Below are 26,997 nucleotides of genomic sequence, written 5' to 3'. Positions count from 1 at the left end.
ATAAGCAACAATTTTTCAACAAGGTCTCAAAACTCACCAAAACCAAAATTTAGTCAATGACAAGTTGTGCCATTTGGTGCCCTGCAACGGAGCTAATAATGCACCTTATCTGATTATTCCTCTGGGTATCCCACTGCAAAGAAAAAAAGTAAAAATTCACATATTATCTGAAACTGGTGAAGGTGTAACAAACAAAAATACTCAGCCTATCATCAGGCTTGAAAGAACCCTTAAATTGAGAGGAATATGGAGGCGGCCATAATGGTTTCCTTATAAACAATATCAGTCATCCCTGCGGATCTTTGACTGCTGTAGTGTCTGAATCACACACCTAAAACAAGCAGGGCTGTGGAGTCGGTACAAAAGTCATCCAACTCCTCAGTTCATGATTTCACCGACTCCTCCAATAACATATTTTGTTGATTCAAAGTATATAACATAAAAAGCATTTAATCACTGCCAAAGCTTAGGAATTTTAACCACTTCTGTGCCAGGGGGTGGTTTTCCTGATCGGTGCTGCGTGGGCTCTCCAGCCCGCAGCACCGATCAGCTAGCAGCCAGGGCGATCAGACTTCCCCCCTTTTTTCCCCACTAGGGGGATGTCCTGCTGGGGGGGTCTGATCGCCGCCGGCTGCTTGCGCTTGCGGGGGCTCTTCAAAGCCCCCCTCTGCAGCGCTTCCTGGCCTCCTTTCCCTTCCCTCCCTCTGTGAGCAGCGCAGGACGGAGTTCCGTCCTGCGCCGGATAGGATAGGCTTCAGCCTATCAGGTGCCGGCGGTCCCCGGCGAATCAGAGGCCGGGGATCGCCGATCTCCTCTACGGCGCTGCTGTGCAGCAGCGCCGTATATATGTAAACACCGGGGAAGATCTTCCCCGTGTGTTTACATTTACCCTGCGAGCCGCGATTGGCGGCTCGCAGGGTGTTCACGGAGACACGCTCCGTGAACTGACATGGAACGGGTGCAATCCACTTCAGGATTCAGGGGCGTAGTTAAGCGTACGCCGAATCCTGAAGCGGTCCGCAACAGCGCTAATTGCAGTAGGGAATGCATCCAATAATACGCATGGCGGCCGGCCGACTGGTGAGTCGTCAAATCGAAACTAAGTGACAGCGGGGGACTGGAGGATTCCAGAGCGGCGCCGAGGGCACAGGACTGCTGCAGGGGGCTGGTAATAGCCCCCGGTAATTGAAACTCTTTACCCCCCGTTCAGTTAAGGTTCCCTTTAAGCTAAATTAAGATGGCATCTGCTTTTGGGAACAAAAAGCTTCTGGCCAGGAAGCTGACACTCTACCCTGTTGCCCACCGTGGCCTGTCATTGCGAACAAGAATGCCCCAGCATGTTGCTTGTATAATAAGATTCATCGGAGCCCAAATCAGGTTGGTTACAGCGTGTAGTCCTGCCACCTTGTAGAAAAAGGCATCTGCCTTTTCTATATCTGATATAGAAAAAGCCAGGGCCTTTTTCTGCAAAGGTTGCAAATCTGAGCACCGGAATCCAGCCGATACAGGGTTCCAGTGACTCTTACTAAACTGACAATGTGATGGGACATTCTAACTTTTAAGCATTAGGATACCTCTGTGTTCGGTTATGTACACCAGAGATGCATTTTAACTAAAAACTTACGACATAGCTGTAACGTAGCGGTTTAATAGAAATCAAAACTAGTACACAGTAAGCCTACTTGTAGAGGGGGCACAAAGACCAATCTAAGTACATAGCTCTGCAGGAGAATGAGGAGATTCTTCCTCTATTAGGCCTGGAACCCACTAGAGCATTTTTTTGAGCATTTAGGGAGCGCTTTCATTCGCTAGCGATTCCCCTAAACGTTCTGCCAATGTAAATGGATGGGACAGATTCCTCTAGAGCGATTAAGGAAATCATATTCGCAGGACATGCAGCATTTTGGGAGCGTTTCCATTCTAATGAATCGTATAGGAGCAGGGAAATTGCTCCCAAAGTAGTTTGCAAAGACGCGATCACAAATCGCTAGTGATTGCGATAGCGTTTTGCACTTTCTAGTGGGTTCCAGGCCTCACACATTCTTCCTGCAAGATCTGAACCAGTTTCACAGGTGATCGACAACACCTCCTTCACTTCCTCATTCAATGTGCACAACATCATTCTCAGTGGATTCACAACAACTCTGCGGGGAGTGCACATGTAAAGTATAGTATGACTGTATCACTTGATTTGTAGTCACCAACCCAACACCAAATGTAACAACATATCAATATAAATTGATTTCATGAGCAAAGGGAGTGCATACATTTGCACACAAATAGTGACACAACTACACATTTATTTATTGTATTAATAAAGCACCAACATATTTCACAGCGCTGGACATTAGTTTAGATTACAGACAATATTTAGGGGAGACATACAGCAATACATGCAAACACACATCAGGCCTTATTCTTACAGCAGAGATGTTATTTATTATGTATACATAAGATTCCTGTGTACACATCAGATACACAGTAACTGGTGGGTGAGGTCCCTCTGCGTCCTCTGTGCTCCCTCCGTTCTGCCCCCGGCAGCTCCACTAGAGCGGCGATTTCGACCGAAGTTGTGGGCCACTGCGCAAGTGCAGCCCCTCTGCATACCTGTCTCACTGATGCATCATCGTAGGAGTTCAGCGCATGCGCAGGTTATTCTTTTAAGAACCGCGCGTGCGCAGAACACTTACGGTAATGGACGCACAGAGGTGCCGCACTTGCGCAGTGACCCACGACTTCAGTCAAAATCACCGTTCTAATGGGACCACCGGGGGCAGAACGGAGGGAGCCAGGAGGATACCGAGGGACTTCACTGACTGACTACGAGAGGCTGGAGGAAGCCCTAAGTTAGTTAATTTGCCTGATTTATAGTACTGTTCAGGGTCCCTTTAGGGTTCTGCCTTTGACATGTGAGACCAGGGTTCAAATCCTGGTTAGGGTCAGTTCAGTAAGGACTCCCTATGCTGAATGATTTTCTTTATTTGGCACTGCTATTGGCCTGATGAAGCAGGCTGAGACCCGTGAAACGCGTTGCCTGTGCTAATAAAAATCTTTTGTATAAATTACAGAGATTGTCATTTGAGGTAAACTACCTCATATTACCTTTTGTTTTTAAGCTGTTTTTAGACGCTTTTATTACACCAGGGCGCCTCTTTCCTTCACTGTGCTAAGTTCAGTAAGGAGTTCTTGGGCAAAACTCACTAACACTGCAGGGTGGTCCCTTAACGTGACACTTAAGCCTGTCATTAAAAAAAAAAAAAAAAATCAGTTTTACTCACCTGGGGCTTCTACCAGCCCCCTGCAGACATCCCGTGCCTTCGCAGTCACTCGAGGATCCGCCTGCCCCACGCCACCAGCTAGTTCGTTTTCGGCGACAGGCCTGGCCACGCGTAGTCTTCTAGCCTAGGAACATTTATAACCATTTAGCTACCATATTAGGCTTGAAAATATGCCTAATGTTCCTTTATGAAATTGCTGAGCAGGAAGTTAGTTGAGTTGTGCAGTGGAAGATAGCTTTCTTTCTGAGGTCACCTTCATGTTATATATTTCAGGGGGCCATTTATAAAGCTGCCAAAAACCTCTTTAGCAGAAAAGTGCAGGTATTCCACATTTATAGAAGTTCTGATTACTTGAAGTTATTGGCACTTTTCACATTAATGTGAATTCTGCTTTGTAAAAAGATGATGCGCCAAAAGTTGGACGTGCTATGGTTAACATCTAGGAGCCTGCAGCTAATGAGCGTAATTTTCCCCAGGCAAGCAGTAAAGGAGGATCCCACTGGTGTTACCATACCCAAACCAGCAGTGAAGGAGGATTCCACTGGTGTCACCATCTCCTGGCCAGCAAAGAAGGAAGATTTACCATCCCCAGGCTGACAGGGTAAGAGATTTCATTGGTGTCAGTCTCCAGGCTCACAGTATAGGAAGATTCAGCCAGGGTGACCATCTTCAGGCCTTCAAAATAGTAGCGTTCTGCTTGTGTCGCTATCCCCACGCTGGCAGTGTACGAGGTTTCTGCTGGTGTCACCATCTCCAGGCTTCATTATAATATGCTGATTCAGAGTCAAAGGAGTTGGCGCAATTTTAGGTACCTGGAGTTGGTGGTTTCATAAACGGAGGAGTCAAGTGGCACAAATTGAAGCAGGATGCACACCTGTGTATAGCTCTGATATGCCTGGTCTGTTGGTTCAGCAGCACCATGAACCATTCATCATTTGAAAGAAGTTGAAACCGGCACCATCCATGTATGAATAGTATTATTGCTCTTTATTAAGACAGGTATCGCACATAATTACAGCAACGTTTTCGAGGGTGTATCTCCTTTCTCAAGCCATGCTATTTCATTCCATCTCTCTGTTGAGTTGTTGGCGAGAGGCGGGGGTGGCGCTGCAGTTGCCACACGTCAGCAGCCGTTTCCCATCAGGCCTGCCTCCAGTGGGCAGCGATAAGGTGAGGTCACCATCTTAGAGCTGCATCTCTCCAGAGGTGGAGGTAGGGGTGTGCCATGCAGCAGCTTCCTCCTACCTCTCTCCACCACAGGCCAACTTCAGAGGGTGGTCCACCCTCACCCCTACTAGCATATGAGGTGAAAAGTTTCCCATCAGGTCCGCATAGTGGGCTGTAAGGGGACTGCTGCATTTGAATTGGCGAGTTGTAGGGATTGGTTGATTACCCATGTTGGATACTACATAAAAGGCATGTTTGTGATAAGCATTAAGACAGGTAGCATGGCTTGAGAAAGGAGGTACACCCTCTGAAACGTTGCTGTAACTATGTGTCTTAATAAAGAGCAATTATACTATTCGTACATGGATGGTGCCGGTTTCAACTTCTTTCATAAACTGAGGAATCGGATGATTTTTGTACTGACTCCGCATGCCTGATTATAAGCAGACTTTACTTATGCCCCAATCTCCAGGCCTGGAGTGTGTGAGGCTAATGCCATTTTCACTATCTCCAGACTGGCAGTGCGGAATTCTGCCAGTGTCGCCATCTCTAGGCTGGCAACATAGGAGGAATCCACCACCTCCAGGACAGCAGGTTATGTCACCTTCTCCAGGCCTGCAATATAGGAGGATTCTGCTGGTGATCCCGACTACCAAGCTGGCAGTGTAGGAGGTTTATACTGGTGTAACTATCTCCAGGCTGCAATACATGGAGACTCTACTAGTGTATTCATCTCAAGGCCATGAGAGTAGGATAATTCAACTGGTGTCACCATCTCCAGGCGATCGATGTAGGAAGATCTTGTTGGTGTCACCCTTTCCAGGCTATCGATGTAGGAAGATCTTGTTGGTGTCACCCTTTCCAGGCTATCGACATAGGAGGATATTGCTGGTGTCACCCTTTCCAGGCTAGCAATGTAGGAGGATCTTGCTGGGGTCACCCTTTCCAGGCTAGCAATGTAGGAGGATCTTGCTGGGGTCACCCTTTCCAGGCTAGCAATCTAGGAGGATCTGGCTGTTGTCACCATCTCCAGGCTAGCAGTATAAGAGGATTTCCCCCACCATCACTGTCTCCAGGCCGGTGTTGTGTCTAATTACGCTGCCTGTTGATTTGCGCTGCCCCGCATGCGCAGTAGGAGACTGTGCGGCCACATTTCCTATTGAATGATGCTGCTGGTGGTAAAATACTAAATATCTCCGCAACCACACCTCTTACACTCCCCAAATTTTCAGGGTAGAGAGGGAACCCCCAGAACGACCTCTATGCCAAATTGCAGCCCCCGAGACCCGCTAGTTCCCAAGATAGGTTTCTGTAATCTATCTCCTGAACCAGCGGGTCTCGGGGGCTGCAATTTGGTATAGAGGTAGTTCGGGGGGTCCCCTCCCTACCCTGAAAATTTGGAGAGTGTTAGAGGTGTGGATGTGAAGATATTTAGCATTTTACCTCTAGCAGCATCATTAACTTCACACTGAGAATGCGTGCTACTCAGTGTGGAAGGAAGCTTCCAGGCAACGCAATCAGACATTACACCAGCAATATAAGAAGATTCCGCCAGTGTCACTGTTTCCAGACAGCAGTGTAGGGGAATTTCACCATTGTTGGAACACTGCTTACATGTACAGCAAGGGATCACTGCATTCTAGTGGACAGGAACAGCTGACAGTTATTAAAGGCAACGAATGGAGGTAAAATGATACCAAGGCATCATCACGCAGCAACGTATGCTATATACGGCATACTCTATACATACTAAATGTACGCAGTGCCGCTAAAATAGTCCAAGTCCAACCTAATCCAACATGTTACACTCATGAGCCACTAAAACTACACAACAAGCCAATAGCACTTCCCCAAGTAAGCAGGTGATCCGCAGTTGAGGAACCTGACATTCTGACAAATGATGGGCTCTACAAAGGGGCTACTGTCCATTTTCCCCAAACACTCTCTTTACTTCTGAAGCAAGTTCACCATTTGGGGGGGGGGGGAGGGGGGGGGGTCAATAAAGCCCCAAAGTCACAATGAATTCTTCCCATGAGGAACACCAGCTCAAACACTGGGTAAATTAGAACTGCGGTCAGTCCTCAGTGGAAACAAAGTCAGCATTAAAAAATAAACAAATACAAGCTCTAGTCTACACTGCAGAATATAGTAATAATAATAATAATAATAATAATAATAATAATAATAATAATAATAATGTGGATGCAATTTCACTGTAGTGGGCAAGGGCATGCATAGATATTAAAGAGGGCCAGATAAGGGGTAAAGGAGACAAGCGAGCGAGAGAGAGAGAAAAACACATACATACACAGGCAGGTAGGGAGAGTAACAAGCACAGGGGTAAGTAGAAAGGGGGTAGTAAAGGAGAGTGGGCAAAAATAATGGCAAACAGGCAGAAAGGACCACAGAACAGATGACAGGACAGATACATCACAGGTAGACCAAAAGCACAAAGCACTTCTGAAGAAGAATACAATAAAAGAGGCATTTGACAAGCCGAGGGAAGGAGGGAGAGGAAAATGTAAATTACAGAGTGGAGCACCACTAGTAGGGCATATATGGTAGAAAGAAAAAAGTTAAATAACTGCAGCTAGGCAGATATGAAGGTAATGAGTGGTAAGGAGGGTGAAGGGCAATAGTGGGGCAGATATGAGGGTTAGCAGGGAAAAGGGGTTGGGGGGCAGTAAAAGCAGAGACATGAGGAAACAGCAAGCAGAGGAGGGGCAGATAGATGGGATAAAGGGGCAGAAGTACAACAGATATTTGGGCATGAAGGGGGGGGGGGTCAGAGGGCAATGATTGGGAAAGAGGGGGGGGGAGGTTAAAGAGGATGTTGACATAATGGGACAAGTAATTGGAATTAAGAGAGATAGACATGGAAAAGGTGGGAGAATGAGTAGAGGCAATACTAGTGAAGCAGTTAGGGGAAAGTTTAAAGGGGGAGGGGCAGCAGATGAGTAGTTGCAGGACAGGGGCAAATAGTGGGGTATAACGGAAGTTTGAGAAGAGTCGTTTGGAGCTGAGCAGCAGATAGTTGTGGGGAGGGACAGATGCCCACCGGTGGCGTGTAGAGTGGGGAAGCATGACAGGTGGGGGGGGAGGGAAGGTGCTGAATGACAGCTGCCTTCTCGGGCACTTAAGTTGCCCTAAACCTAGGACAGTGACGTCACTTTCGGTACTTACCCGCTCTCGGGTGTTCGGGCCTCGCAGTCGGGTCACCGTCCTCCGGGTGGCTGCGATGACCTCACCGGGAAGAAGAGCCGCATGACGTCACCGCCAGCCAATCCGGAATGGGGGTGGGACCCAGGCGGGACTGGGAACGTGCGTCATCGACGGGGCGGAGGCATGACGTCACCCAGGGAGTCCCGGAGAGAACCGCGCACGAAATTGCCAATTAGATCCGCCACACACACAGAGCGATTTGCGATCGATGTACTGAAAGAGTGCAGAGACGAGAATGTGAATCGTGCAGCAAAACGATGGGATGTCTGGTGTTGATTGCAATTAAGGGGCCCATACACCTACCGATGTTCCCGCCGATACACAGCCCATTTGATCACTGTGATCGAATCGGCTGTGAAATCGTCACGCAAACGCTGACCAAACGATCGATTTCCAGCAGAAATCGATCGTTCCCGTCGATTCCCATCGTTCCTGTCCGTGGCCATACACTGGTCGATTTGCCATAAGATCGACCAACAGATAGATCCCTCTCTGATTGAATCTGATCAGAGAGGGGATCGTATAGCTGCCTTACTGCAAACAGATTGTGAATCGATTTCAGCATGAAATCGATTCACCATCTGTGAAGCTGCCGCTGCCCCCTTTCCCCCGCCAGCTATACATTACCTGATCTGACCGGCGCAGCGGTGACAGTGGGGACTCGCGCTGGCGGAACAGATAATGTATTGCCAATGTATTGCGTCGGTCGTCGGGCATTCAAACGCCGCTATCGACGCACTCCCGACCCGCCGGCGATCGAACGATCGCCGGCAGGTCGGGGCCGGCGATCGCTCGAAGCCTGGAAGCCTAGAGATGACAGTGGATCGGAGAAACTAGACATACACAGATTACTAATGACCTGGGCCTTGAATTGATAAAGAACCAAAAAGTACTGTCAAAATTATTTGGAGTATTTTCTTGCTTGCTAGCAGCTAAGTGTAGGGATGCTCAAATTCGGATTCGGAAGATACCCGGATAGTTGCAATCCGGATTTCTCCCAGTAATGCTGTGCGGGCTGAGCGGGGGGGGGGGGGGGGGGGTCAAGCTTACCTCTCTGACGTCTTCTTCGCTTGTCCCTCAGCGCCTCCCACGATGCGGTCCACGCGCATCACGTGACTACAAACGCTTCCTCCTTCAACCCGGAAGGAGGAAGTGTTTGTAGTCACGTGACCGCCGCGTGGACCGCATCATGGGAGGCGCCGAGGGACGAGCGAAGAAGACGTCAGAGAGGTAAGCTTGACCCCCCCCGCCCAGCCTGCACAGCATTACTGGGAGATATCCGGATTGCAACTATCCGGGTATCTTCCGAATCCGAATTTGAGCATCCCTGGCTAAGTGTACCTGAGCTAAAGCTGGGTTATAAAATCAAATAGGTATATGTCCCCAGTATATGTAGGCAGGTGTATATGTCCCCAGTATATGTAGCCAGGGGTATATGTCCCCAGTATATGTAGGCAGGTGTATATTCCCCCAGTATATGTAGGCAGGGATATATGTCCCCAGTATATGTAGGCAGGTATATATGTAGCCAGGGGTATATGTGCCCAGTATATGTAGCCAGGGGTATATGTGCCCAGTATATGTAGGCAGGTGTATATGCCCCCAGTATATGTAGGCAGGGGTATATGTCCCCAGTATATGTAGGCAGGGCTATATGTCCCCAGTATATGTAGGCAGGTGTATATGTCCCCAGTATATGTAGCCAGGGGTATATGTGTCCAGTATATGTAGCCAGGGGTATATGTCCCCAGTATATGTAGGCAGGTGTATATGTAGCCAGGGGTATATGTGCCCAGTATATGTAGCCAGGGGTATATGTCCCCAGTATATGTAGGCAGGGGTATATGTGTCCAGAATAGGTGGTAGCCAGGTGTGCCCCCAGAAGGAGAGGAGCAGCGCAGAGAAGAGGGAGAGCTGTGGGGAAGGGGGATGTCTCCCCCCTCCTTCCCTCACCTTGGGTCTCCCCCTCCCTCGCTCTCCCCTCCAGAACGAAGTCTTGTGCGGTGGCTGGCAGCGGCAGAATTTACCTCCTTCTTGTTGCAGGAATGGATTTGCCGCTGGTCTGGTCCAGACTTCCGGCGCTTGGAGCGAGACGGAGGTAAGTTCCGCCCACTGCCAAATGCCGCACAACACTTTGTCCTGGAGGGTAGAGCCAGGGCCGGCCTTAGGTTTCACAGCGCCCTGAGCGAAACCTGATTTTTGTGCCCCCCCCCCCCTTCATCCTCTTCCCACGTGCATATACACACATGCACGTATACACACACAGGCCCATATGCAATTCCCCTTTTCTCCTGAGATTTCTCCTAGAACAGTGGTTCCCAACCTTTTTGACATTGTGACACATCATGCCAAATGCTCAGATCTCTGTGACACGTCACATATGTATAATAGAAAAAATACTATTAATAACCACGAATGGATGGAAAGAGTGCATTATCCTGAATACACTTAAAATTAAGGCTAGAACCTTTCTGGAATATTATTAAAAACAATCGTTGGGACAGTTAGCCGCCTCCCCCCCATTTACAGTGATAGCACAGCACTGATAATTTGCACCACGCGTTATAGCCGTAGTGCGCCCCCCCCCCCCCCTCAAACGCCCTCAGACTCAGTATAGGTAGGTAGCCAGGTATAGGTACCCCCAGTATAGGATCTCATGTGTAGGTGCCCTCAATATAGGTTGCCAAACATAGGTGCCCCCAGTATAGAAAGTCAGTTGAAGGTTTCCATCACCCCATAGGTAGACAGGCGTATGTGCCTCCAGTATAGGTAGCGAGGTGTTGGAGCCCTCAGTATAGGAAACCAGCTATAGGCGCCCCCTTGGAAGCTGGCGCCCTGAGCGACCGCTCCGGTCGCTCATATCAAAGGCCGGCTATGGGTAGAGCGAGGGAAAGAGAGCCCTAAGGCGAGGGAAGGGGGGGGGGGGGGGGGGACGTCCCCACTGCTAATCCCACAGCTCTCCCTCTTCTCTGCACTGCTCCCCTCCTGCTCACAGGGCGGCCGATTGGCCGCCCTTACGGATGCTGCTGAATTCCTTACGGAATTCACGGGCAGCTAAAATTGCAACAAAATTTACGGAATGTTGACAACACTGCTCATTAGGATACAGAGGCTTCCCTCTTCTTAGGTAAGTATTTGTTTCTGAACTTGAGCTTTGGCTCGTGTTCACTTACAGGACTACTGAAATGAGAAGAATATGGAGGCTGCCATATTTATTTCCTTTTAAATAATACCGGTTGCCTGGCAGCCCTCCTGATCTATTTTGCTGTAGCAGTCTTTTGAATAACAACTGAAACAAGCATGAAGCTAATCTTGTCAGATCTGACAATAATGTCAGAAACACCTGATCTGCCTATGCTTGTTCAGGGTCTATGGCTAAAAGTATTAGAGGCAGAGGATCAGCAGGACAGCCAGGAAATCTGCATTGTCCAAAAGGAAATAAATATGGCAGCCTCCATATCCCTCTCATTACAGTTCCTTTTCCATGGGCAGTTGAACTGTGTGCTCAGCAAGCAGTTACCAGGCAGCAGTAAGCAGTTACCAGGCAGCAGTGAGCAGGTACCTGGCAGCTGTGAGTGGTTTCCAGGCAACAACAAGCAGTTGTGAGAGTTTGAGAGGCTTTTCACTGCCTATCAACTGCCCGTGGGAAAAGGGCCTAAAAGGCATTTTATTGACAAGGTGTGAAAATATCACCTAGGAGAAAACTCAGGAGAAAAAGTTAACTTCATACGAGCTATGGTGTGAAATCTACCAGGTAGTGCCATCACCACCATCATACCCCACTCGCTCTCATTTGTAGATTGCCACTCAATGTGGATTGGTTGCCAAACACTTAGGCCTCTTTTCCACGGACACGGCCTTCATATCCCTCTCATTACAGTTGCCCTTTAAGGGCCTCTTTTCCACGGACAGTTAAACCGTGCGCTCAGCAAGCAGTTACCAGTCAGCAGTAAGCAGTTACCAGGCAGCAGTGAGCAGTTATCAGGCAGCAGCAAGCAGTTGTGAGAGTTTGAGAGGCATTTCACTGCCTATCAACTGTCCATGGAAATGAGGCCTTAGGCCCACTGATAAGGGAAACATCTGGACTATCCAGAGGATTCCCACTACCGAGATAAGTATCTAACTTCTTATTTTTACCATGCTTCAATGGTTCTTTTAAGGACATACGAGGTGATGGCAAAAAAACAATCTTTACTTACCTCTGGCTTCTTCCAGCCTCTAGTGGTCACTCTGTCTAGTGATGCTCATCCGAGCTCGGATATCCGAGATACTCGGATATCTTAGCTCTTTTTTCACTAATATCCGAGCTCGAATACCGAATTCGAATAGTATTAGCTATCCGGGCTGTGGTATCCGAGCGCACTCGGACAGCAATCAGCTATCCGGAGATATCCTAGCTATCCGAGCTCGGATAGCGTCATCCGCTCGGATAGCGTCACATCACGTCACCTCGAGTCCTCACAAGCGAATCAGAGGGCTCCCAGCCCTCTGACTGCAGCCAATCACAGAGGGGGAGCCTGGCCAAGCCCCCCTCTATAAATAGCGGGCGCCATGTTGCCTCACTCGTCCTGCTTGCGACTTACTGACTGACTGTACTGAGAGATTGCTCCAGTGCTTTTTGTCTGTGCAAGTGCATTTATTGTTCAATACACCTAGCGTTTTTACACTCCAACACTTGATATTCACCTGTATTGCTTTGTATTGTAGATAGATTGTATAGAGATGTCGCGAACCTTCGATTTTCGGTTCGCGAACCCGATTCGCGAACCTTCGCGGAAGATTCGGTTTGCGGAAAAGTTCGCGAACCGCAATAGACTTCAATGGGGATGCGAACTTTGAAAAATAGAAGAAATTATGCTGGCCACAAAAGTGATGGAAAAGATGTTTCAAGGTGTCTAACACCTGAGATCTTTCAGTAACTACAAGAGGGGGGGAAAAAATGCAAAAATACCTTATAGTTTTTGAGAAAATCAATTTTAAAGTAACTCCTTCTGACCGTGGGAAAATTAAGGGCCCGCGACTTTAGCAGTTAATAGCAAAGCCGCTTTAAAAGCTAGAAACCCCAAACTTGCAGAAAATGTCTCGCTACATGATAGCCGCTGCTCAGCGGCATCCCCCCAGCCCCTGCGATCGGAGATCAGGATTCAAAGAACGGGATCTCCTGGAGGGCTTCCCCCATCGCCATGGCGACGGGCGGGATGACGTCACCGACGTCATCGACGTCGTGACGTCAAAGGGGACTCCGATCCACCCCACAGCGCTGCCTGGCACTGATTGGCCAGGCAGCGCACGGGGTCTGGGGGGGGGGGGGGCGGCTGCGGCGCGACGGATAGCGGCAGATCGGCGGGTAGCGGCGGCGATCGGATTGCACATGCAGCTAGCAAAGTGCTAGCTGTGTGTAGCAAAAAAAAAAATTATGCAAATCGGCCCAGGGGGGCCTGAGCGGTGCCTTCCGGCGGCATAGCTCGTGCTCAGCACGGGCTTACCGCCAGGTAGGTTAAATATTGTTTCCTGCTATCTTTTTAACATATCCTGCAAATTTGGTGTTGCTAGGATGTAAGGGGCCTTTGCTATTAACTGCTAAAGTCGGCTGGTGATGATAACCAACCAGAATTATAGGGGTGCAAAAGTGCTGAATTCTGCCATAGGCTTCCATTAGGCTCCCTATTTCACTTTCAAAAATCTCAAATCTTTTCAAAGGGCAATTGCTCAGCAGTGGCAAATTTTCTAGAATTGTAGGAACTGTTAGGGGGATTATAACTGGTGAGTTTCGTGCCCCTAGGCTGAAGAGGTCATAGCCTAGGGTCACAAAAACCTGTTTATTTGGGCAATTTCAATGGTGGCGATTCTGACGTAGATAAATCGCAGCCATGGCCGTTAGCAACGTCTGAATCTCTGCAAACCAGAGTTACAGGGGTCCAAAATTGGTAAAATCCCCCATAGGCTTTCATTGGGCCTCCTATTTACAGTTCCAAAATCTCACACCATTTCAAAGGGCAATGGCTCAGCAGTAACACATTTTCTACCATTGTAGGGACCCTTAGGGAGATCATAACTGGTGAGTTTCGGGCCCCTAGGCCGAAGAGGTCATAGCCTAGGATCACAAAAACCTGTTTATTTGGGCAATTTCAATGGTGGCAATTCTGACGTACATAAATCGCAGCCATGGCCGTTAGCAACATCTGAATCTCACGAAATGTCTCATGCAGGTAGAAGACATATTGTTAGACTTGGACTCCAAAGATGGGTTCCATACATCTCTGCAAACCAGAGTTACAGGGGTGCAAAAGTAGTAAAATCCCCCCTAGGCTTTCATTGGCTCCCTATTTCACTTTCAAAAATCTCAAATCTTTTCAAAGGGCAATTTCTCAGCAGTGGCAAATTTTCTAGCTTTGTAGGAACTGTTAGGGGAATCATAACTGGTGAGTTTCTGGCCCCTAGGCCGAAGAGGTCATAGCCTAGGGTCACAAAAATCTGTTTATTTGGGCAATTTCAATGGTGTTTATTCTGACGTACATAAATCGCAGCCATGACCATTAGCAACGTCTGAATCTCACGAAATGTCTCATGCAGGTAGAAGACATATTCTGCTCTCTGTAATCTAGTCACACCTGTTTTATTGTTTAGCTAGATTCTTCTATTGTTTAGTTAGTACTGTAGTACTACAGTCAGTGCTAGTAGATGTTAGAGTAGTAGTACTACTGTGTTAGCTTTCTACAGAACTGCTGTGCTGTGAGCAGTGCCAGTGTGACAGTTATGCTAGGTACACACCATACAATTTTCTCTTAGATTTACCTGCCAGATAGCTTTTTTCCATGTTGTAGGTAAATCTAACAGAAGAATCTAACAGAAAATTGTATGGTGTGTACCTAGCATTAGTGTGCACTAGTGTCTTCTCCTGGGAGGAGTCTGGGGTGAAAACTGTCATGTCCCAGTTGTGCGGTTGGACACAATGTGGGCTGCACGACTGCTGTCTGGAACCTAGGCCTGATGTTAATTTACAGCTATTTTTTTTTTGGGGGGGGGGGGATTTTAAGTCCCCACATCATCAATTAGTGTTCCCATTTACAAAATAATGATGCTACATGCCTCATATACCCTAAAAACGTTTTTTAAAGCAATTTAAAGGCCACTTTCGTTTTTTCTATCCGCATATCCGAATTTGCCTGGATAGCCCGGATACTGTGGTCGGATATCCGATTTGCATTCGGATCGGAAAATTTTGAACTCGGATATCCGACCCGGATCGGATATCTGGGTATCCGGATCCGAATCGGATCTGGATTTTGAAAAGGGGTATCCGAGCATCACTGACTCTGTCCCTCCCCCCAGCTCCTATCTTCCCTCTGGTCCCGCAGTCAGGCTCTGAAGTATACTTCAGGACAGAGCAGGATCATCCACCAGGCAACATAGGCAGGTGCTAGGGGGCCTGGTGGGTGTCAAGAGGCCCACCTGCCACTTTCTTTGACCTCTCTCCACTTTAGTTTACCAAAAGGACCACAAGGGGGCACCAAATCTACTATCTTGCCTAGGGCCCCATTACATCTTTATCCATCTCTACTTCCAGTGGGAAGGCCGAAGCTGTGGCAAGGGACATAGTGACCATTAAGGGCTGGAAGAAGGCCCAGGTAAGTAAAGATTGTATTTTTCTGTCACCTCGTATGTCCTTTAAAGGGGCACTATGCTCGCTACACAGTTTTTTTGGCAGTTGGACAGAGCAACTGCCATTCACTAAGAGCTTTTGAAAATAAATACATCTATGAGAATCCCCCATGAAGAGATGGACTAGTCCAAAACCTGTTGCTTCTGTCAGATTTCTATTACCTACTGTAAGCAACAGCAACATAGGAGAAAACTAATTTATGGCTCATTTTACTCTGGAAAAAAACATACTTATTTGTATATGTTTGCACATATTTTAAATTTTTCGCCATAGTGCCTTTTAAGGAGTTTTCTTAAGGCTACATTCACAGTGGTGCGTTGCTGTGCAGTGTAACAGCTGCTTTGTAAAGTAGCTCACCGCACTGCAATACCTATGTGACGTTCACAATGCGCCGATAGCGTTGTGGTATGGTAACGCATTGCATGCAGCGCGTTAACAGTGTACACTGTTAACAGTGTTAATAGTGTAACACTGTTAACGCGCAAGTTTAGTGGTAACGCACTGCATGTTACCATGCCCCCAGTGCAATGCGCCCCAAAAAACAAGAAGGAGCAGCAGGCGGAGACAGAAGAGACTGGGACCGTATGACAGGTGAGATTAAGCTTTGGCTACAACTCACGGCACAGTGGAGCTGGGAAACCCAACAGGCACATCAAGATTTTCAAACATTTCATGCTTAAATTGATAGAAAATCTTTGTGTAGTTTATGGAGGCATGTGAGCAAAAAGATCCCTTTCTGATAAGATAATGATCGGAGAGGGATCTTTCCGTTGGCCATATTGGTCAGTATATGGCCACCTTTAGGTTGCCACCCGCACCCAATGTGGTAAACAGATTATTCCCTCTCTGATCAGAGGGTGATCGGATCCCCCCCATACACTGCACACAGATTTTGAATAGGTGTTACCATACTCTATTGAAAATCTATGGAACTGGATCATTACACTGTTTGATGCAGAGCAACGATATGGACCGTCAATCCACCAACGACCTGCTGCATCGGATCAATTCAAATTTACCATCCAATTGTAATTTTGGTGGATTTTTGCTGCAAATCGATCGAAATTGTGATTGATGTGGTTTGTCGTGTTATAAACAACCAGCTGATATAATGAATCATTGAATCTGCAGGTAAGATGTGTGTATACAAAATATTTCTAGCCTAAATTGATATCACAGAAGAGGCGCCTTCTGTCTAACCAGAAGATGCACAAATAGATATGCAGGCAGTGTCAGCCTCTGATACTATCCCAGCTGGATGTGCTTTTGCCCTTCTTCACTATTTTCTAAACACAGGGCTCGTTCACACTACAAGAGCTTTTCTAAAGCTACGTACACACATATGACAACGATTGTTCGTTGTGAACGACGAACGAACTTTTAATTGACGAAAGAACGACCTAAGTAAAGTTATTTTTTAACCACTTGAGGACCTAGGGCTTTCTACCCCTTAAGGACCGGCCACTTTTTTTCCATTCAGACCACTGCAGCTTTCACGGTTTATTGCTCGCTCATACAACCTACCACCTAAATGAATTTTGGCTCCTTTTCTTGTCACTAATAAAGCTTTCTTTTGGTGCTATTTGATTGCTCCTGCGATTTTTACTTTTTATTATATTCATCAAAAAAGACATGAATTTTGGCAAAAAAATGATTTTTTTAACTTTCTGTGCTGACATTTTTCAAATAAAGTAAAATTTCTGTATACATGCAGCGCGAAAAATGTGGACAAACATGTTTTGGATAAAAAAAAACCCATTCAGTGTATATTTATTGGTTTGGGTAAAAGTTATAGCGTTTACAAACTATGGTGCAAAAAGTGAATTTTCTCATTTTCAAGCATCTATGACTTTTCTGACCCCCTGTCATGTTTCATGAGGGGCTAGAATTCCAGGATAGTATAAATACCCCCCAAATTACCCCATTTTGGAAAGAAGACATCCCAAAGTATTCACTGAGAGGCATAGTGAGTTCATAGAAGATATTATTTTTTGTCACAAGTAAGCGGAAAATGACACTTTGTGAGAAAAAAAAAAAAAAAAAAAGTTTCCATTTCTTCTAACTTGCGACAAAAAAAATGAAATCTGCCACGGACTCACCATGCCCCTCTCTGAATACCTTGAAGGGTCTACTTTCCAAAATGGGGTCATTTGTGGGGTGTGTTTACTGTCCTGACATTTTGGGGGGTGCTAAATTGTAAGCACCCCTGTAAAGCCTAAAGGTGCTCATTGGACTTTGGACCCCTTAGCGCAGTTAGGCTGCAAAAAAGTGCCACACATGTGGTATCGCCATACTCAGGAGAAGTAGTATAATGTGTTTTGGGGTGTATTTTTACACATACCCATGCTGGGTGGGAGAAATATCTCTGTAAATGACAATTTGTTAATTTTTTTTACACACAATTGTCCATTTACAGAGATCTTTCTCCCACTCAGCATGGGTATGTGTAAAAATACACCACAAAACACATTATACTACTTCTCCTGAGTACGGCGATACCACATGTGTGGCACTTTTTTGCACCCTAACTGCGCTAAAGGGCCCAAAGTCCAATGAGTACCTTTAGGATTTCACAGGTCATTTTGAGAAATTTCGTTTCAAGACTACTCCTCACGGTTTAGGGCCCCTAAAATGCCAGGGCAGTATAGGAACCCCACAAATGACCCCATTTTAGAAAGAAGACAAGGTATTCCGTTAGGAGTATGGTGAGTTCATAGAAGATTTTATTTTTTGTCAAAAGTTAGCGGAAAATGACACTTTGTGAAAAAACACAATTAAAATCAATTTCCGCTAACTTGTGACAAAAAATAAAATCTTCTATGAACTCGCCATACTACTAACGGAATACCTTGGGGTGTCTTCTTTCTAAAATGGGGTCATTTGTGGGGTTCCTATACTGCCCTGGCATTTTAGGGGCCCTAAACCGTGAGGAGTAGTCTTGAAACGAAATTTCTCAAAATGACCTGTGAAATCCTAAAGGTACTCATTGGACTTTGGGCCCTTTAGCGCAGTTAGGGTGCAAAAAAGTGCCACACATGTGGTATCGCCATACTCGGGAGAAGTAGTACAATGTGTTTTGTGGTGTATTTTTACACATACCCATGCTGGGGGGGAGAAATACCTCTGTAAATGGACAATTGTGTGTAAAAAAATCAAAAGATTGTCATTTACAGAGGTATTTCTCCCACCCAGCATGGGTATGTGTAAAAATACACCCCAAAACACATTATACTACTTCTCCCGAGTACGGTGATACCACATGTGTGGCACTTTTTTGCACCCTAACTGCACTAAGGGGCCCAAAGTCCAATGAGTACCTTTAGGATTTCACAGGTCATTTTTGTTTCAAGACTACTCCTCACGGTTTAGGGCCCCTAAAATGCCAGGGCAGTATAGGAACCCCACTAATGACCCCATTTTAGAAAGAAGACACCCCAAGGTATTCCGTTAGGAGTATGGTGAGTTCATAGAAGTTTTTATTTTTTTGTCACAAGTTAGCGGAAATTGATTTTTTTTTTTTTTCAGATTCTTTATTTATTTGTAGAAAGCATTAGACATGACATCCGAATATAAGCTTCAAATTAGCCGAACTTACATATTAAGTATCGGAGAGTCCATAGTGAGAAAGGTGTACATCAGGAGACGCAGCTCCAATTTCACATGTATATTATAAGTACAACAAGAGTTTGATGGTACACTTCACTCAATTATTGTTATCGCTTCCCTTTTTTTTTATTTTATGGCTATCTTATATTCAGGTCTAGTTAAGCCAGACCCAACTTAAGAAACTGTAATCTAATATATGAACATAACATAACATATTAGCTCTTAAGAGCAAATTGAACATCTCCCAGACATTTGAGAGCTCATCTCTCTTCTCTCTGCCACCCATTGTGGTCTTCTCATGTCTGGGTCGGATACGGTCTCTCGTCCAGCAGCCCCTCACCCATATATGCTATTCATCAAAAAGTTATTAGTTTACTCTCTTGTCAACTCCCTGTATATTCCACTGTGTGGATTAACTAGTTTCTCTTCAGTTCAGGCAGCGCTACCCTCCAGAATCCCCTCGAACTCCACTGATTCCCTAAACATTGACCAGAAAGCCCAGGTCTTTTTGAACACCTCTGTTCTATCCATTGTTGCATGTGTTAGATCTTCCATTATTTGAATGTGATCTATCTCCTTTACCAACTCCAAGGATCCTGGGGGGTTAGTATCTCGCCATTTCCTGACTATTACCCTTTTGGCTGCATTCAGAATATGTCGGACCACTGATCGTTTATATGCTCTCATAGACCAATCGTTGCAGTGGAGGAGATAAAATTCTGGTGTGAAGGGCGTGCTACGATTAGTGACATGTTTTAATAACCTCTCCACTTTGTTCCAGAAGTTTTTCAGATTGGGGCATGACCAAAGAATATGTGTCAGGGTACCTTGAGCACCCCCACATCTCCAGCATTTTTCATTTGTTTCTGGATATATTTTATGAAGTTTGTGGGGCGTATAATACCACTGTGAGAGAATCTTGTAGTTGGTTTCTTGGATTTTGCTGGACATAGAGGTCTTATGAGCATATAAACACATTTTTCCCCTTTGCGCCTCAGAAAAGGTGCGTCCCAGTTCTCCCTCCCACATCTTAAAGAAGGGTGCCTCATGATCTGACTGTGATATCAGGATAAGGTATATTTTCGATAAAGTTTTCTCGATTGGGTTTGACCCATTGCATAATTCCTCAAAATTCGTTAGGCATCTCGAGTGTGTGGGCGTTATCCTTAAATGCCTCAGAAGGTGTCTTATCTGGAAGTAGCCCCACCAATCCAACCCCGGCCTATTTGTACTCACTCTAAGTTCCTCTAGGGTCTTCCATGTCTCATTTGCTTGGATGTCTGCTAGTTTTAATGACCTAAGTTCTTTCCAATCTCTATGCATGTGGGCTCCGCTATCTACTGGGAGTTCCGGATTGTCAATTAACGGTAGCAGCGGGGAGGGCCATGGTGACAGTCCCAGTAAGTTTCGTAGTTTAAGAAAAATTTGTATAGTTCTAGCAGGTAATGGAGGCAAATTCTGTGCAGCACGGTTATCATGGGCTGTCCACAGACAGGAGGCGAGTTGGTTAGGAGAGAGATAATTTTCCAATTTGACCCACTGTTTAAGCGAGCTATGCCTTGCCCAGTCTACTGCTCTAGTGAGCACTGCCGCATAGCAGTAGTATGCTACATTGGGCACTGCCAGGCCTCCATCTTGCTTTGGTTTATACATGATATCACGCTTTATTCTGGGAGGTTTTTTTTTCCAGATGTATTTATTAAAGATGGACTGGGCTTGGTGCAGAAACGATGTCGGGATGGGCACTGGGAGGGTCTGAAAAAGGTACAGCAGCCTTGGCATTAGGTTCATTTTGATCACTGCTACTCTGCCCAACCATGAGAGTTGGGGTAGGTCCCATTTCTTCAAGTCTAATTCTAGAGTCTTTAGAAGTGGAGGGAAATTATTTCTAAAGATATCGCCCAGAGAGTCAGTTATATTGGTTCCCAAATATTTTATGTGCTGATGTTTCCACTTAAAAGGGAAATTTTGTTCTAGTTGTGTTCTGGTTTCCTCTTTAAGTCCTACGTTAAATGCTTCACATTTGTCTGTGTTTATTTTAAAGTATGATAATGCCCCAAATCTGCTGAATGCAGACATCAAATTGGGCAGAGACGTTGATGGGCTGGTTAAAAAGAAAAGCAAGTCATCTGCATAAGCTGCAATTTTATGTTCCGTTTTACCCACTGGGATACCTCTGATATTTTCATCCGCCCTAATCTGACAGAGAAATGGCTCCATCGCCAAGGCAAATATTAGGGGGGACAGTGGGCATCCTTGGCGGGTGCCATTTTTTATTTCTAGAGGGCCCGAAAGAATCCCGTTTACTTTGATGCGAGCTGTTGGTCTAGAGTATAGCGCATCTATACATGCCAATAGTCTGTTTCCTATGTTAATGTTCCGCAACACCGCTCTGATCCACTGCCAACTCACCCGGTCAAAGGCTTTCTCTGCGTCTGTAGATAGTAGCATACAAGGAGTTTCCCTCGACCGGGTGAATTGGAGCAGGCCAATTGCCCTCAGGGTATTATCCCTAGCCTCTCTATGTGGGATGAAGCCCACCTGATCCCAATTGACCAAGTGGCCCATGTGTTCAGCCAAGCGGTTTGCTATGGTCTTAGCGAAGATCTTTAGATCCAGGTTCAGGAGGGAGATTGGGCGATAGCTGCCGCATGCTGCCGGATCTTTGCCTGGTTTGTGAATTACAGTGACATGTGATTCCAGTGTTTGTAAGGGTAGAGTCACATCCTTGTCGGGGTCTGCTAACGCGTTAAATAATCTACTGAGATAGGGGGCAAGTATCCCCCTAAACTTTTTATAATATTCAATGGGATATCCGTCTGGTCCCGGTGCCTTCCCAGATTTAATATCTACTATGACTTTATTTATTTCCGCTTCTGTAAAAGGGGCCTCTAGATCTGCTGTCATATTCTCAGTCAATTTGGGCATATTCGCCGAATCCAGGTAATCCGTTATGGCTTGCACAATATTGCCTTGTCTTATTTCCCCTGTTTTGTGTTTAAGGTCATAAAGTTTAGAGTAGAACTCTCTGAAACTCTGGGCGATAGATTCAGATCTTATATGTTTTTTTCCCTTGGAATCAACCACTTGCTCTATATATGTTTTTCTTTGCTGTTGTTTTAGTGCCCTTGCCAATAATTTACCTGGCTTGTTGCCAAACATAAAAAATGTATGTTGACATCTGCGGGCAGCTAATTTCGCATTATCTTGTAGCAATGAATTAAGCTTTTTCCTAGCTTCTAGTAAGGGAAGTAGTACTTCTTGAGATGGGCTTCTTTTGTGTAAATATTCCAGCTGCTGTACCTCCTCCAGGAGTTTTGCCAACAATTCCGTTTTTTCCCTTTTCCGTTTTGTGCTGATCTTAATTAAGGCCCCTCTAAGCACACATTTGTGTGCTTCCCATAAGGTGGAGGGCGACACATCCTCCTTGACGTTTATGTCAAAGTACTCACTCAATAGGTTCTTCACCTTCTCACAAATCAGTTGATCCTGAATTAGTGAAACATTAAGGCGCCACGTAAATTGTTTATCTTTTTTCGTCGCGCAGTTCATTGTGACCCAAATGGGGGCATGATCTGAATAGGAGATCACTCCAATATCAGATTGTATGTGTTCCGAGAGGAGGTAGCGGAAATTGATTTTAATTGTTTTTTTTCACAAAGTGTCATTTTCCGCTAACTTGTGACAAAAAATAAAATCTTCTATGAACTCACCATACTCCGTACGGAATACCTTTGGGTGTCTTCTTTCTAGAATGGGGTCATTTGTGGGGTTCCTATACTGCCCTGGCATTTTAGGGGCCCTAAACCGTGAGGAGTAGTCTTGAAACCAAATGTCGCAAAATGACCTGTGAAATCCTAAAGGTACTCATTGGACTTTGGGCCCCTTAGCGTACTTAGGGTGTAAAAAAGTGCCACACATGTGGTACCGCCGTACTCAGGAGAAGTAGTATAATGCGTTTTGGGGTGTATTTTTACACATACCCATGCTAAGTGGGAGAAATATCTCTGTAAATGACAATTGTTTGATTTTTTTTACACACAATTGTCCATTTACATAGAAATTTCTCCCACCCAGCATGGGTATGTGTAAAAATACACCCCAAAACACATTATACTACTTTTCCTGAGTACGGCGGTACCACATGTGTGACACTTTTTTGCAGCCTAGGTGCGCTAAGGGGCCCAACGTCCTATTCACAGGTCATTTTGAGGCATTTGTTTTCTAGACTACTCCTCGCGGTTTAGGGCCCCTAAAATGCCAGGGCAGTATAGGAACCCCACAAGTGACCCCATTTTAGAAAGAAGACACCCCAAGGTATTCCGTTAGGTGTATAGCGAGTTCATAGAAGATTTTATTTTTTGTCACAAGTTAGTGAAAAATGACACTTTGTGAAAAATAACCAATAAAAATCAATTTCCGCTAACTTTTGACAAAAACTAAAATCTTCTATGAACTCGTCATACACCTAACAGAATACCTTGGGGTGTCTTTTTTTCTAAAATGGGGTCACTTGTGGGGTTCCTATACCGCCCTGGCATTTTACAGGCCCAAAACCGTGAGTAGTCTGGAAACCAAATGTCTCAAAATGACTGTTCAGGGGTATAAGCATCTGCAAATTTTGATGACAGGTGGTCTATGAGGGGGCGAATTTAGTGGAACCGGTCATAAGCAGGGTGGCCTTTTAGATGACAGGTTGTATTGGGCCTGATCTGATGGATAGGAGTGCTAGGGGGGTGACAGGAGGTGATTGATGGGTGTCTCAGGGGGTGGTTAGAGGGGAAAATAGATGCAATCAATGCACTGGGGAGGTGATCGGAAGGGGGTCTGAGGGGGATCTGAGGGTTTGGCCGAGTGATCAGGAGCCCACACGGGGCAAATTGGGGCCTGATCTGATGGGTAGGTGTGCTAGGGGGTGACAGGAGGTGATTGATGGGTGTCTCAAGGTGTGATTAGAGGGGGGAATAGATGCAAGCAATGCACTGGCGAGGTGATCAGGGCTGGGGTCTGAGGGCATTCTGAGGGTGTGGGCGGGTGATTGAGTGCCCTAGGGGCAGATAGGGGTCTAATCTGATAGGTAGCAGTGACAGGGGGTGATTGATGAGTAATTAGTGGGTGTTTAGGGTAGAGAACAGATGTAAACACTGCACTTGGGAGGTGATCGGACGTCGGATCTGCGGGCGATCTATTGGTGTGGGTGGGTGATCAGATTGCCCGCAAGGGGCAGGTTAGGGGCTGATTGATGGGTGGCAGTGACAGCGGGTGATTGATGGGTGGCAGTGACAGGGGGTGATTGATGGGTGGCAGTGACAGGGGGTGATTGATGGGTGATTGATAGGTGATTGACAGGTAATCAGTGGGTTATTACAGGGGAGAACAGATGTAAATATTGCACTGGCGAATTGATAAGGGAGGGTCTGAGGGCAATCTGAGCGTGTAGGCGGGCGATTGGGTGCCCGCAAGGGGCAGATTAGGGTCTGATCTGATGGGTAACAGTGACAGGTGGTGATAGGGGGTGATTGATGGGTGATTGATGGGTAATTAGTGGGTGTTTAGAGGAGAGAATAGATGGAAACACTGCACTTGGGTGGTGATCTGATGTCGGATCTGCGGGCGATCTATTGGTGTGGGTGGGTGATCAGTTTGCCCGCAAGGGGCAGGTTAGGGGCTGATTGTTGGGTCACAGTGACAGGGGGTGATTGATGGGTGATAGGTGATTGGCAGGTGATTGACAGGTGATCAGTGGGTTATTACAGGGAAGGACAGATGTAATTAATGCACTGGCGAATTGATAAGGGGGGGTCTGAGGGCAATCTGAGCGTGTAGGCGGGCGATTGGGTGCCCGCAAGGGGCAGATTAGGGTCTGATCTGATGGGTAACAGTGACAGGTGGTGATAGGGGGTGATTGATGGGTGATTGATGGGTAATTAGTGGGTGTTTAGAGGAGAGAATAGATGGAAACACTGCGCTTGGGTGGTGATCTGATGTCGGATCTGCGGGCGATCTATTGGTGTGGGTGGGTGATCAGTTTGCCCGCAAGGGGCAGGTTAGGGGCTGATTGTTGGGTCACAGTGACAGGGGGTGATTGATGGGTGATAGGTGATTGGCAGGTGATTGACAGGTAATCAGTGGGTTATTACAGGGAAGGACAGATGTAATTAATGCACTGGCGAATTGATAAGGGGGGGGGGGGTCTAAGGGCAATCTGAGCGTGTGGGCGGGTGATTGGGTGCCCGCAAGGGGCAGATTAGGGTCTGATCTGATAGGTAACAGTGACAGGTGGTGATAGGGGGTGATTGATGGGTAATTAGTGGGTGTTTAGAGAAGATAACAGATGTAAACAATACATTTGGGAGGTAATCTGACGGCGGGTTTGCGGGCCATCTAATGGTGTGGGTGGGTGATCAGATTGCCCGCAAGGGGCAGGTTAGGGGCTGATTGATGGGTGGCAGTGACAGGGGGTGATTGATGGGTGATAGGTGATTGGCAGGTGATTGACAGGTGATCAGTGGGTTATTACAGGGAAGAACAGATGTAATTAATGCACTGGTGAATTGATAAGGGGGGGTCAGAGGGCAATCTGAGCGTGTGGGCGGGTGATTGGGTGCCCGCAAGGGGCAGATTAGGGTCTGATCTGATAGGTAAAAGTGACAGGTGGTGATAGGGGGTGATTGATGGGTAATTAGTGGGTGTTTAGAGGAGAGAATAGATGTAAACAATGGATTTGGGAGGTGATCTGATGTCGGATCTGCGGGCGATCTATTGGTGTGGGGGGGTGATCAGATTGCCTGCAAGGGGCAGGTTAGGGGCTGATTGATGGGTGGCAGTGACAGGGGGTGATTGACGGGTGATTGACGGGTGATTGACAGGTGATTGACAGGTGATCAGGGGGGATAGATGCATACAGTACATGGGGGGGGGTCTGGGGGGGGGTCTGGGGAGAATCTGAGGGGTGGGGGGGTGATCAGGAGGGAGCAGGGGGCAGGGGGGGATAAAAAAAAATTGCGTTGACAGATAGTGACAGGGAGTGATTGATGGATGATTAGGGGGGTGATTGGGTGAAAACAGGGGTCTGGGGGGTGGGCAGGGGGGGGTCTGATGGGTGCTGTGGGCGATCTGGGGCAGGGGGGGGGGAAATCAGTGTGCTTGGTGCAGACTAGGGTGGCTGCAGCCTGCCCTGGTGGTCCCTCGGACACTGGGACCACCAGGGCAGGAGGCAGCCTGTATAATACACTTTGTAAACATTACAAAGTGTATTATACACTTTGTATGCGGCGATCGTCGGGTTAACATCCCGCCGGCGCTTCCGTATGGCCGGCGGGATGTTGCGGCGGGTGAGCCATGCCAGCGCAGAAGCATACAGCTATCTTCAAGTGACAAATTCTCTGTGGTGGTGATGGTTTTGTTCAGAAAACCTGTTCTATGGTCACCAGCTGAAGCCTACCCCTCCTATAATAATAACAACGAATGCCACATTATTTGGGGGCTCACTGCACAAGTTCCCCAACACAGAAGAAATAGAACTTACCAGTTCCCTATACTATATCAACATATTAAAGTGTAACTGAATTTAAAAATAAATAAATAAAAAAGGGCCCAATTTGGTCACTTACTCAAGCAGAGGGAAGCATCTGGATAGTCCAGAGGCTTCATCTGTCTTCCTCTTCGCTGTTCCAGCGCTGAGAGCCCATTGACTAGGGCTTGCCTACGGATCTCAGCCATACTTTACAGGCCCAGACAGCTGCGCACTAGAACAGAGCCAAGCCCGAGTGGCAGCTCCATGCCACTGCATAGACGCAAGCCATCCCACGCAATGCAGCTGCGCTTGTTCTCGTACGGGAATGCAGCTGCGAGCTTCGGGAGTCCCCGCAGTGGAATGTTGAGGTGGAGTGAGAATGGGAAAGCTACTGGAGTATCCAGAGGCTTCCCTCTACTGAGGTAAGTATCTATTTTCCCCTATGGGCTGCACAGGTTTAGATCAGGCAGCTTTATGGCCTAAAAAAACCTTTTATTCCAAAACTATTTAGACAGAGTGTCTTTCTTCACAAAGAAAACACCACA

General features: G+C 46.6%; 1 protein-coding gene across 3 annotated transcripts in view; it reads right to left on the bottom strand.

Annotated features, from left to right (window-relative positions):
- Positions 1 to 7,748, bottom strand: part of DUSP16 (dual specificity phosphatase 16) — a 57,750-nt gene extending 50,002 nt beyond the window's left edge. Inside the window, exons 1-3 of one of the 3 annotated variants that reach the window (XM_068277305.1) lie at positions 7,629 to 7,748; positions 3,279 to 3,402; positions 38 to 133 (exon numbers count right to left, since the gene is read on the bottom strand). The gene's annotated coding sequence lies outside the window, so the exon portion shown is untranslated. The remainder of the gene's footprint in view (positions 1 to 37; positions 134 to 3,278; positions 3,403 to 7,628) is intronic. The other 2 variants (XM_068277304.1, XM_068277306.1) reach the window with 2 other exon arrangements.
- Positions 7,749 to 26,997: the final 19,249 nt, after the last annotated feature.

The sequence above is a fragment of the Hyperolius riggenbachi genome, chromosome 3, assembly GCF_040937935.1.
Source record: "Hyperolius riggenbachi isolate aHypRig1 chromosome 3, aHypRig1.pri, whole genome shotgun sequence".
Classification (NCBI taxonomy): Eukaryota; Metazoa; Chordata; class Amphibia; order Anura; family Hyperoliidae; genus Hyperolius; species Hyperolius riggenbachi.
The sequence above is the reverse complement of the archived record's forward strand: the minus strand, read 5'-3'. Positions and strand labels throughout refer to the sequence as shown.